We start from the raw sequence: 12,345 nt of genomic DNA on the forward strand, positions 1-12,345 counted from the left end.
TACACTGGATAAGACACGGTATTAGACAAAGTCAAATACACACGTCCTACTGCTTCGCCATCTTGTAGTTGAGTGTAGTTTTTATGTAGATGTAGATATTCCATAAAAAAACAGCTGTTTCCAGCTACAATAGTCATTTACAATATAAACACTGTATTTATGATCAATTTGATGTCATTTTAATGGACTAGAGGGATAAAAAATTGCATTTTCAAAGATTTCAAAAACAAGGACAATTCTAAGTGACCCCAAACTTGAATGGTAGTGAATGTTGAGGAGTTGAGGAGCCTAGTTATAGAAACATTTGTCGTTATTTTTTACATTGGAAGTTTCTCATGGTTTAGATATGTCTAATATATGCTTTTTGAATATTCAGTTATTAAAATAGGTTATTCGTGGTTTTTTAACATGGTAGCAAATGTAACTCATCTGACCTCAAACTGTAGCCCTGTATGCCTTTCTTTTATTTCCAAAACACTTAAGCGTTCTGTCTCTGATAAACTCTTGTTATCTCTCTCAGAACGATCTTCTTGACCCTAACCAGGACCGGTCTTCTGTGTCACGGAGGCTCTGCACTGCCAAAGCTGGCTCTCGCTCCTCTGTTCTCATCCTCCTAGATCTATGCGCTGCCTTCGACCCCGTAAACCATCAGATCCTCCTCTCCACTTTCTCAGGACTGGGTGTCTCAGGCTCTGCACACTCTTGGATTGCAGCTTACCTGGCAGGTCACTCCTACCAGGTGACGTGGTGAGGATCTGTGTCTGCACCACGTACTCTCACTACTGGTGTCCCCCAGGGCTCTGTTCTAGGCTCTCCCCTCTTCTCTCCATATACCAAGTCACATGGCTGCGTCATATCCTCACATGGTCTCTCCTATCATTGCTATGTGGATGACACTCAACTACTTTCCACCTGGCACCCAGGTGTCGACACGCATCTCTGCATGCCTGGCAGATACCTCAGCTTGGATGTCAGCCCATCTCCTCAAGCTCAATCTCGACAAGACAGAGTTGCTTTTCTTCCCGGGGAAGGCCTGTCTGCTCAAAACCTCTCCATCACAGTTGGTAACTCAACAGTGTCGCCCTCCCAGAGTGCGAAGAACCTTGGCGTGACCCTGGACAACACCCTGTCATTCTCTGAAAACATCAAAGCATGCTCTACAGCATCCGTAGAGTACGACTCAACCTCACACAGGAAGCGGCAAAGGTTCTAATCCAGGCACTTGTCATCTCCCGTCTAGACTACTGCAACTCGCTGTTTGCTGGGCTCCCCACTTGTGCCATCAAACCACTGCAACTTATCCAGAACACTGCAGCCACTCTACCTTCAGGCTATGCTCAAACCCTACATCCCAACACAGGCACTCTGTTCTGCCACCTCTGGTCTGTTGGCCATCTCACTCCTATAGGAGGGTAGTTCCCGCTCAGCCCAGTCCAAGCTCTTCTCTGTCCCGGCATCCCAACGGTGGAACCACCTTCCCTCTAAAGCTAGGACAGTAGAGTTCCTGCCCATCTTCCAAAAGCACCTGAAAACCCTACCTCTTCAAAGAGTATTTTAAATAACGCCCCCCCTTTGAGGAAACGTGTACTTACTATGCTGGTGATATGTAAGGGTCCCACCTAGCCATCTTAAGATAAATGCACTAACTGTAAGTTGCTCTGGATAAGAGCGTCTGTAATGAGTTTACCTTGAACAGTTTAACTTGAAGTTTATTTCACTTCCAGGTATAGAGTAGACACCATGCTAGAATGTGGTGTGTCCTGTGTCACCTAACCTATTTTAGTGCATGTTAATACCAAAGTTAATAACAATTAATACATCAGAATCTAATCAATCTCTCCTTAACATGTGGTCCTTCCACGTGTGATCATGCCAAAAGGCGAAAGGAAGGATAAGGAGGAGTAAATAGAAGCTGTGGAAAAAGAGCTGTATAAATATTTCACCTGGCAAAAGGGCAGATGGGTCTTTAAAATGAATTTCTAAGCTCTGCAAATATTAACATTAAGGGGAATTACAATGGGTAGAGTAGCCATGCTGAGTCAATGCAACTGTAATGTCCCGGCTCCTGAGGGGCACCCTATTCTTAAGGTGTAGCAGCTTCACTAGGCATTATGGAGGCTTGATAACTTATTATCCCCCACACACACACACACACAAGGCCTTGCACAGACCGGGATCAAGTGCTCAAAACAAAAACAGGGCGCACTCGGAGCTTGAAAAACAATTACTGTCATAATTCATACTGTATGTCTAAATTCCCAACTTACCAACTGCCTCTGTAGCAAGTAAAAATTTGGCGCATAGGCCTGTTTATTTCTGCAACAACACACATCACAAATTGTAAGCAAGCTAGTTACATTGCCTCCTAAAGACATGACTGACATTGGGGAAAGAGAGTGGGCTATCAGCTGATCGCAGATTTTTTTTGTGTGTGATTTATCTTCAGTGCTCTTAAAATTCTTACATAACTTCATATTATTAATAATAATCTTTTAACTCTGGCTAACGCTGGCTGGTCGGCTAGTTGCTTGTGTGGATATTTTAGTGTATGGTGGTTAGCTAGTGTCTAGACTAGCTGTGTTGCTACTGCCCTGACACACATGTGCAACTCCCGACTGAAGGAGGGATGGAGTTGAGTCGGAGGGTCGCTGATGCAGCTGCTCCTTTCTCTGCGGCGCATATCAGCCAACCAGATCGAATATTGATGATGATGATGATTTAAATCAGGTGTTTTTAAATACTACTCAAACGTTATGCTTCTTTGGCAGTACTGTTGATATTGAAACTGGGTAGCTAGCTACACACACTCGACCGGTGGCATCTCAAGCCATGCATGTTTGCATGTTTGGATACTGGGCGTCCGCAATCTCCGTACAGGGCAGACGATGTCACGACGACTTGTGGGTTCAAAAACCCCAATGACAAAAACTATCTACAGTACCAGTCAAAAGTTTGGACACACCTACTCATTCAATGGTTTTTCTTTATTTCTACTATTTTCTAAATTAGAATAATAGTGAAGACATTAAACCTATGAAATGACACATGGAATCATGTAGTAACCAAAAATGTGTTAAACAAATAAAAAAATATTTTATATTTGAGATTCTTCAAAGTGGCCACCCTTTGCCTTGATGACAGCTTTGCACACTCTTGGCATTCTCTTAACCAGCTTCATGAGGTAGTCACTTGGAATGCATTTCAATTAACAGGTGTGCCTTGTTAAAAGTTCATTTGTGAAATGTATTTAGTTCTTAATGTGTTTGAGCCAATCGGTTGTGTTGTGACAAGGTAGCCCTATTTGATAAAAAAACCAAGTCCATATTAGGGCAAGAAGAGCTCAAATAAGCAAAGAGAAATGACAGTCCAATCAAACACACACACACCCACTTACTATCATACCCCACACACAGCTTCTAATCCTACACACACATTTTACCGGCCATCTCTTAACTGCACACCACAGTTATACATATCAGTTGTTTTAAGTAACTGCTTATTCCATTGGTTAGCCTTCTTTATACACTGAACACAAATACAACAGAACATGTAAAGTGGTCCCATGTTTCATGAGCTAAAATAAAAGATTCCTGAAATGTTTCATACTTACAAAAATGTTTCTCTCAAATTTCGTGCACAAATTTGTTTACATCCCTGTTAGTGAGAATTTCTCCTTTTCCAAGATAATCCATCCACCAATGGCATATCAAGAAGCTGATTAAACAGCATGATCATTACACAGGTGCACATTGTGCAGTGGGCAATAAAAGGCCACTCTAAAATGTGCAGTTTTGTCACACAACACAATGCCACAGATGTCTCAAGTTTTGAGTGAGCGTTCAATTGGCATGCTGACTGCAGGAATGTCCACCAGAGCTGTTGCCAGAGAATTTTAATGTTAATTTCTCTGATATAAACCACCTCCAACATTATTTTAGAGAATTTGGCAGTGGGTCCAACCGGCCTCATAACTGCAGACCACGTGTATGGTGTCATGTGGGCGAGCGGTTTGCTGATGTCAACGTTGTGAACAGAGTGCCCTATGGTGGCGGTGGGGTTATGGTCTGGGCAGTCAAAGCTACGGACAACGAGCACAATTGCATCTTATCAAGATATCGTGACCAGATCCTGAGGCCCATTGTCGTGCCACTCATCAGCATCACCTCATGTTTCAGCATGATAATGCAAGAACCAATGTCGCAAGGATCTGTAAACAATTCCTGGAAGTTGAAAATGTCCCAGTTCTTCCATGGCCTGCATTCTCACCAAACACGTCACCCATTGAGCATGTTTGGGATTCTCTGGATCGATGTGTACAACAGCATGTTCCAGTTCCTGCCAATATCCAGCGATTTCGCACAGCCATTCAAGAGGGGTGGGACAACATTTCACAGGCTACAATCGACAATCAGATCAACTCTATGCAAAGGAGATGTGTCACGCTGCGTGAGGCAAATGGTGGTCACACCATTTGACACCCCTACCTTTTTTTAAGGTATCACTGTGAAATCCATAAATTAGGGCCCCAAAAATGGTTTATTCAATTGGCTGATTTCCTTTATGAACTGTAACTTAGTAAAGTCTTTGTTGCGTTTTATATTTTTGTTTATAACTACATAGCAAGCGGATTTGGAAGTGGATGAGAATGGCTGTTAGCACTTGGATCAGAGAATAGGAGTGAGTAGGAGTGTGTCCTGTCATAATAAAGGAAAAAGTGATCTCTGGGGAAGATAATGTTGCTTCGTTGGCAAACTTAATGATGGTGTTGTAGTCGTGCGCAGCCACGCAGTCATGGGTGAACAGAGAGTACAGGAGGGCACTAAACACGCACCACTGAGGGGGCCCTTGTGTTGAGGGTCAGCATGGAGAATGAGTGGTTGCCTACTCTCACCACCTGGGGGCGGCCCATCAGGAAAACAAGTTGCAGAGGGAGGTGTTCAGTGCCAGGGTCCTTACCTTAGCGATGAACTTGGAGAGCACTATGGTGTTGAACACTGAGCTGCAGGAGATGTAATGATGACACATACTGCACTGAGAATGACAATGAATAAATATTTGATCAATTTGGGGTGGCAGGTAGCCTAGTAGTTAGAGCGTTGGGCCAGTAACCAAAAGGTTGCTACAGTAGATTGGAAAAATCTGTCTTTCTGACCCTTAACAAGGCAGGCTGTTCCTAGGCTGTCATTGTAAATAAGAATTTGTTCTTAACTGACTTGCCTAGTTAAATAAAATAAAAATTGTCATGACACATCTCTCAATTTCTGTGCGTTGCAGCTCTTCTTTTGTTGTCCTCAATCCACCCTCTTATAGTCTGCCCACTTCAGAGCAAACCCTGCCTGGCTGCAAAGACTTTGTCAACTCTGTCAGTTGGTTGTCCTGTATTTAGACCAATGTGAGAAGAAAGGAGGTTTTGGCTTCAAAGCTGGCTTGAAGAGTAGGCTTATTAGACTGAACAATCTCGGTATTGTACATCAGAATAGTATTTGAGTATTTCCATGTAAAATGATTATGACTGTAATGGAGGACCGGGTGTCTCCTTATTATGCAATATTTAAAAGGCCTGCGCTATTGGGGAAGACCAGCTGTTTTATTATTTAAAAATAATGTGTATATATATTTTGACCATTATTTTGACAGGGAAATCATACTGACACACTCTTTTTCAGATGATCCCTGCATAAATACATCAAACACACTACCGTTCAAAAATTTGGGGTCACTTAGAAATGTCCTTGTTATTGAAAGAAAATCAACAACAACAACAAATCCATTAAAATAACATAAAATTGATCAGAAATACAGTGTAGAGATTGTTAATGTTGTAAATTAATATTGTAGCTGGAAACTGATGATTTTTAATGGAATATCTACATAGGCATACAGAGGCCCATTATCAGCAAGCATCACTCATGTGTTCCAATGGCACGTATTTGTTAGCTAATCCAAGTTGATCATTTTAAAAGGCTAATTGATCATTAGAAAACCCTTTTTTAAATTATGTTAGCACAGCTGAAAACTGTTGTGCTGATTAGAAGCAATAAAACTGTCCTTCTTTAGACTAGTTGAGTAATCTCAAAAAAGCTCAAAATGTCCAGAAATAAAACGTTCTTCTGAAACTCGTCAGTGTATTCTTGTTTTGAGAAATGAAGGCGACAAATTGCTAAGAAACTGAAGATCTCGTACAACGCTGTGTGCTGAGAAGTATAGCGCAACTGGCTCTAACCTGAATAGAAAGAGGAGTGGGAGGCCCCGGTGCACAACTGAGCAAGAGGACAAGTACATTAGTGTCTAGTTTGAGAAACAAACCCCTCACAAGTCCTCAACTGGCAGCTTCATTAAATAGTACCTGCAAAACACCAGTCTCAACGTCAACAGTGATGAGGTGACTCCGGAATGCTGGCCTTCTAGGCAGAGTTGTAAAGAAAAAGCCATATCTCAGACTGGCCAATAAAAATAAAAGATTAAGATGGGCAAAAGAACACACACTGGACAGAGGAACCCTGCCTAGAAGGCCAGCATCCCAGAGTCGCCTCTTCACTGTTTTCTAGTGATTAATTAGCTAACACAACGTGCCATTGGAACACAGGAGTGATGGTTGCTGAAAATGGGCCTTTGTACGCCTATGTAGATAATCCATAAAAAATCTGCCGTTTCCAGCTACAATCATCATTTACAACATTAACAATGACGACACTATATTTCTGATCAATTTGATGTTATTTTAATGGACAAAAAATGTGCATTTCTTTCAATAACAAGGACATTTCTAAGTGACCCCAAACTTCTGAACGGTAGTGTATATACAACATATATAGTTGAAGTCGGACGTTTACATACACTTAGATTGGAGTCATTAAAACTCGTTTTTCAACCACTCAACAAATTTCTTGTTAATTAACAAAGTATAGTTTTGGCAAGTCGGTTGGGACAAAAGAGAGTGCATGAAACAAGTAATTTTTCCAACAGATTATTTCACTTATAATTCACTGTATCACAATTCCAGTGGATCAGAAGTTTACGTACACTAAGTTGACTTTGCCTTTAAACAGCTTGGAAAATTCCAGAAAATTATGTCATGGCCTTAGAAGCTTCTGATAGGCTAATTGACATCATTTGAGTCAATTGGAGGTGTACCTGTGGATGTATTTCAAGGCCTACCTTCAAACTCAGTACCTCTTTGCTTGACATCAAGACCTCAGACAAACAATTGTACACCTCCACAAGTCTGGTTCATCCTTGGGAGCAATTTACAAATGCCCGAAGGTACCACGTTCATCTGTACCATGAATAGTACGCAAGTATAAACGCCATGGGACTACGCAGCCATCATACTGCTCAAGAAGGAGACGCGTTCTGTCTCCTAGAGATGAACGTACTGAGGTGCGAAAAAGTGCAAATCAAGCCCAGAATAACAGCAAAGAACCTTGTGAAGATGCTTGAGGAAACGGGTACAAAAGTATCTATATACACAGTAAAACGAGTCCTATGTCGACATAAGCTGAAAGGCCGCTCAGCAAGGAAGAAGCCACTGCTCCAAAACCACCATAGAAAAGCCAGACTGCGGTTTGCAACTGCACATGGGGACAAAGATTGTACTTTTTGGAGAAATGTCCTCTGGTCTGATGAAACAAAAAGAGAACTGTTTGGCCATAATGACCATCGTTATGTTTGGAGGAAAAAAGGGGAGGCTTGCAAGCCAAGGAACACCATTCCAACTGTGAAGCACGGGGGTGACAGCATCATGTTGTGGGGGTGCTTTGCTGCAGGAGGGACTGGTCTATAGATTGCATCATGAGGGAGGAAAATGATGTGGATATATTAAAGCAATATCTCAAGACATCAGTCAGGAAGTTAAAGCGCAAATGGGTCTTCCGAATGGACAATGACCCCAAGCATACTTACAAAGTTGTGGCAAAATGGCTTAAGGACAACAACGCCAAGGTATTGGATTGGCCATAACAAAGCCCTGACCTCAATCCCATAGAACATTTGTGGGCAGAACTGAAAAAGCGTGTGCGAGCAAGGAGGCCTACAAACCTGACTCAGTTACACCAACTCTGTCAGGAGGAATGGGCCAATATTCACCCAACTTATTGTGGGAAGCTTGTGGAAGGCTACCTGAAACGTTTGACTGAAGTATAACAATTTAAATGCAATGCTACCAAATACTCATTGAGTGTATGTTGACTTCTGTCCCACTGGGAATGTGATGAAAGAAATAAAAGCTGAAATAAATAATCATTTTCAGAAGTGTGTCACGACTTCTACCGAAGGTACCTCCTCTCCCTGTTCGGCTGCACTCGGCGGTCAATGTCGCTGGTCTACTAGCCATCACGAGACCATTTTCCTTTTCTGATTGTTTTGTCTTAGGTTCTTTTTCCCACCTGGTTTCATTTGGGTTAATTTCTGTGTGTATAATTGTAACCTGTTGCCTGCCTAAATTTGTGCGGGATTAGTCGTTGATTGTGAGGTGCTCGGTTAAGTATTACCGTTATTTGTTTTCACGGGTTCTGATGTATATGAGTGTCTGAACTTTGTTTGTTCCTCGTAACTTTGTACGGGGTTTCTGTTGTCGACAGGGTTGTCCTTTTGATTGTGCCATTCCTGTGTTGGTGGACTTTCTTATTAAACACGCTTCTCAGACATCCCTGCTCTCCTGCGCCTGACTCCTACACCTACCACTTGGACGCACGTTGTCACAAAGTCATTCTCTACTATTATTCTAACATTTCACTTTCTTAAAATAAAGTGGTGATCTTAACTGACCTAAGACAATTATTTTTTACTAGGATTAAATATCAGGAATAGTGAAAAACTGAGTTTTTATGTATTTGGCTAAGGTTTATGTAAACTTCCGACTTCAACTGTATAACCTTGAAACCTATCTTTGTGTGGTTACAGCTGGTTGAGGAAGAAACACCCTGCCATGGAGCCTCTGGTGCCAATGCCCCCCAGTGCTGATGGGAGGGATGCGTGGCGTAGCATGACTCTACTGCCTTACCTGGAGCACCTGCACGGCTACACCGACCAGGACGACCAGGATGATGATGAACTCTTTGACGGAGCTGGAGACATCTACTCTCAGGGGTTCACTATGCCAGGTGAGATACAGAGATATGGAGGGAGATATGACTTAATAGAGTGATTTTATAAGGACTAGGATAACATTTCCAACCAGGGTTTTGCTATGCAAGGTGAGAGACATGAGAGGGAGGTGGAGAGATGTTGAGGTGGAGAGTGAGGGTTATTGGGAGAGAGAATTTGAGAGATAAATAACATTTCTTTGTCACATTCTTTGCAAACAACAGGTGTAGACTAACAGTGAAATGCTTACTTACTGTACGGGTCCTTTTCCAACAATGCAGAGTTAAAGATAAACTATTTAAATAGTGCCGTCAGGAATAAATACACAGTGAATAACAAATAACAATAACGAGTAAAAATAACATGGCTCTATACAGGGATTACCAGTACCGAGTCAATGTGCAGGGGTACGAGGTAATTGAGGTAGCTATGTACATTTGGAGTATCAGTCAAAGTTTGGACACACCTACTCCTTCAAGGGTTTTTCTTTATTTTACTCTTTTCAACATTGTTGAGTAACAGTGAAAACATCAAAACTATGAAATAACACATGAAATGCCTCGTTAAATAAAATGTAAAAGATCATGTAGTAACCAGAAAAGTGTTAAACAAATCAAAATAGTTGCTGGCATCTTTGCCTTGATGTCAGCTTTGCACACTCTTGGCATTCTCTCAACCAGCTTTACCTGGAATGCTTTTCCAACGGAGTTTCAAATAACATTTTATTGTTGTGTAGCAAAATGCTTGTGCTTCTGGTTCCGACAGTGCAGTAATAGCTAACACGTAATCTAACACCTCCACAACAACTACCTAATACACACACTGAAAGGGGTGAATGAGAATATGTACATATAAATATATGGATGAGCGATGGCCGAGCGGCATAGGCAAGGTGCGATACGATAGATGGTATAAAATACAGTATATACATATGATATGAGTAATGTAAGATATGTTTATTTTTATTCATTTATTTCACCTTTATTTAACCAGGTAGGCAAGTTGAGAACAAGTTCTCATTTACAATTGCGACCTGGCCAAGATAAAGCATAGCAGTTCGACAGATACAACGACACAGAGTTACACATGGAGTAAAACAAAAACAAAATATGTAATCATTATTAAAATGGCATTATTTAATGTTCCACACATATGCTGAGCACTGTTGGCCACTCGCAAACCATCTCAATTGGGTTGAGGTCGGGTATTGTGGAGGCCATGTCATCTGATGCAACACTCCATCACTCTCCTCCTTGGTAAAATAGCCCCTACACAGCCTGGAGGTGTGTTTTGGGTCATTGTCCTGTTGAAAAACAAATGAGAGTCCCACAAAGCGCAAACCAGATGGGTTGGTGTATCGCTGCAGAATGCTGTGGTAGCAATGCTGGTTAAGTGTGCCTTGAATTCTAAATAAATCATGACATTGTCACCAGCAAAGGAAACCATCACAACTCCTCCATGCTTCACGGTGGGAACCACACATGCAGAGATCATCCGTTCATCTACTCTGCGTCTCACGTAGACACGGCGGTTGGAATCAAACATCTACATTTTGGACTCCAGACCAAAGTAAAACATTTCCACTGGTCTAATGTCCATTGCTCATGTTTCTTGGCCCAAGCAAGTCTCTTCTTATTATTGGTGTCCTTTAGTAGGGGTTTCTTTGCGGCAATTTGACCATGAAGGCCTGATTCACGCAGTCTCCTCTGAAGACAGTTGATGTTGAAATGTGTCTGTTACTTGAACTCTAGCATTTATTTGGGCTGCAATTTCTGAGGCTAATGAACTTATCCTTTGCAACAGAGGTATCTCTGGGTCTTCCTGTGGCAGTCCTCATGAGAGCCTGTTTCATCATAGCGCTTGATGGTTTTTGCAACTGCACTTGAAGAAACTTTTAAAGTTCTAGAAATTTTCCAGATTGATTGACCTTCATGTCTTAAAGTAAAGATGGACTGTCATTTCTCTTTGCTTATTAGAGCTGTTCTTGCCATAATATGGACTTGGTATTTTACCAAATAGGGCTGTCTTCTCTATACCACCCCTACCAACACAACTAATTGGCTCAAACGCATTAAGAAGGAAAGACATTTCACAAATTGACTTTAAACAAGGGACACCTGTTAATTGAAATGCATTACAGGTGACTAACTCATGAATCTGGTTGAGAGAATGCCAAGAGTGTGCAAAGCTGTCATCAAGGCAAAGGGTGGCTAATATGAAGAATTTCAAATATAAAATATATTTTGATTTGTTTAACACTTTTTTGGTTACTACATGATTTCATGTGTTATTTCATAGTTTTGATGTCTTCACTATTATTCTACAATGTAAAAATAAAGAAAATCCCTAGAATAAGTATGTGTGTCCAAACTTGTGACTGGTACTGTAAGTAGGGGTAAAGTGACTAGGCAACAGGATAGATAATAGACAGTAGCAGCTGTGTGTCCAGTGTGCGTGTCCAGTGTGTGTGCAAGAAAGTTAGTCCAAAAAGGGTCAATGCAGGTAGTCCGGGTAGCCATTTGATTAGCTATTTATCAGTCTTGTTTAAAAGTCTTATGGCTTCGGGGTAGAAGCTGTTCAGGGTCCTGCTGGTTGCAGACTTGGTGCATTGGTACCACTTGCCGTGTGGTAGCAGAGAGAACAGTCTATAGCTTGGGTGACTGGAGTCTTTGACCATTTCTTGAGCTTTCCCCTGACACTGCTTGTTGTAGAGGTCCTGGGCAGAGCATGTGAGCGGAGCTGGAGTAGATCAAGGTGTGGAGTGTGCCCGATTTGACTGGAGCGCAGAGCGAGTTTGACAAAGGCTGGACCATCGGCCTTCTTGCACACTCCAGTAGTGCTCATTTCACGAGCTCTGGGCATACCCAGCCCAGCATGCATTTGTAGGCTACTTGTGTGCTGCTATAGCCCCTTGCTTTAGCTACTGTCATTGAGTTCGCTAAATATTTTCATAAAGAAACTGATAAAGCAAACAGGTTAAAAATAAAGGTGACTTACAAAGATGAGGAGGACCAAGAGCAAGAGAGGGAGTGCAATGATGTAGTGTCTACGACTAAATAATCATTGTGAGATCTGAAAAGACACACATCCCGCAAGTATGATGGGTACTTTGTCACGCCCTGACCTGTAGAGAGCTTTTTATGTCTCTATTTTGATTTGGTCAGGGTGTGATTTGGGTGGGCATTCTATGTCCTTTTTCTATGTTTTGTATGTCTTTGTTTTGGCCGGGGATGGTTCTCAATCAGGGACAGCTGTCTATCT

General features: G+C 41.8%; 1 pseudogene; it reads left to right on the forward strand.

The window, feature by feature from the left end:
• The window catches only part of LOC118401384 (serine/threonine-protein kinase STK11-like), a 58,235-nt pseudogene that overhangs the window by 28,708 nt on the left and 17,182 nt on the right, over positions 1-12,345 (forward strand).

The sequence above is a fragment of the Oncorhynchus keta genome, chromosome 22, assembly GCF_023373465.1.
Source record: "Oncorhynchus keta strain PuntledgeMale-10-30-2019 chromosome 22, Oket_V2, whole genome shotgun sequence".
Classification (NCBI taxonomy): domain Eukaryota; kingdom Metazoa; phylum Chordata; class Actinopteri; order Salmoniformes; family Salmonidae; genus Oncorhynchus; species Oncorhynchus keta.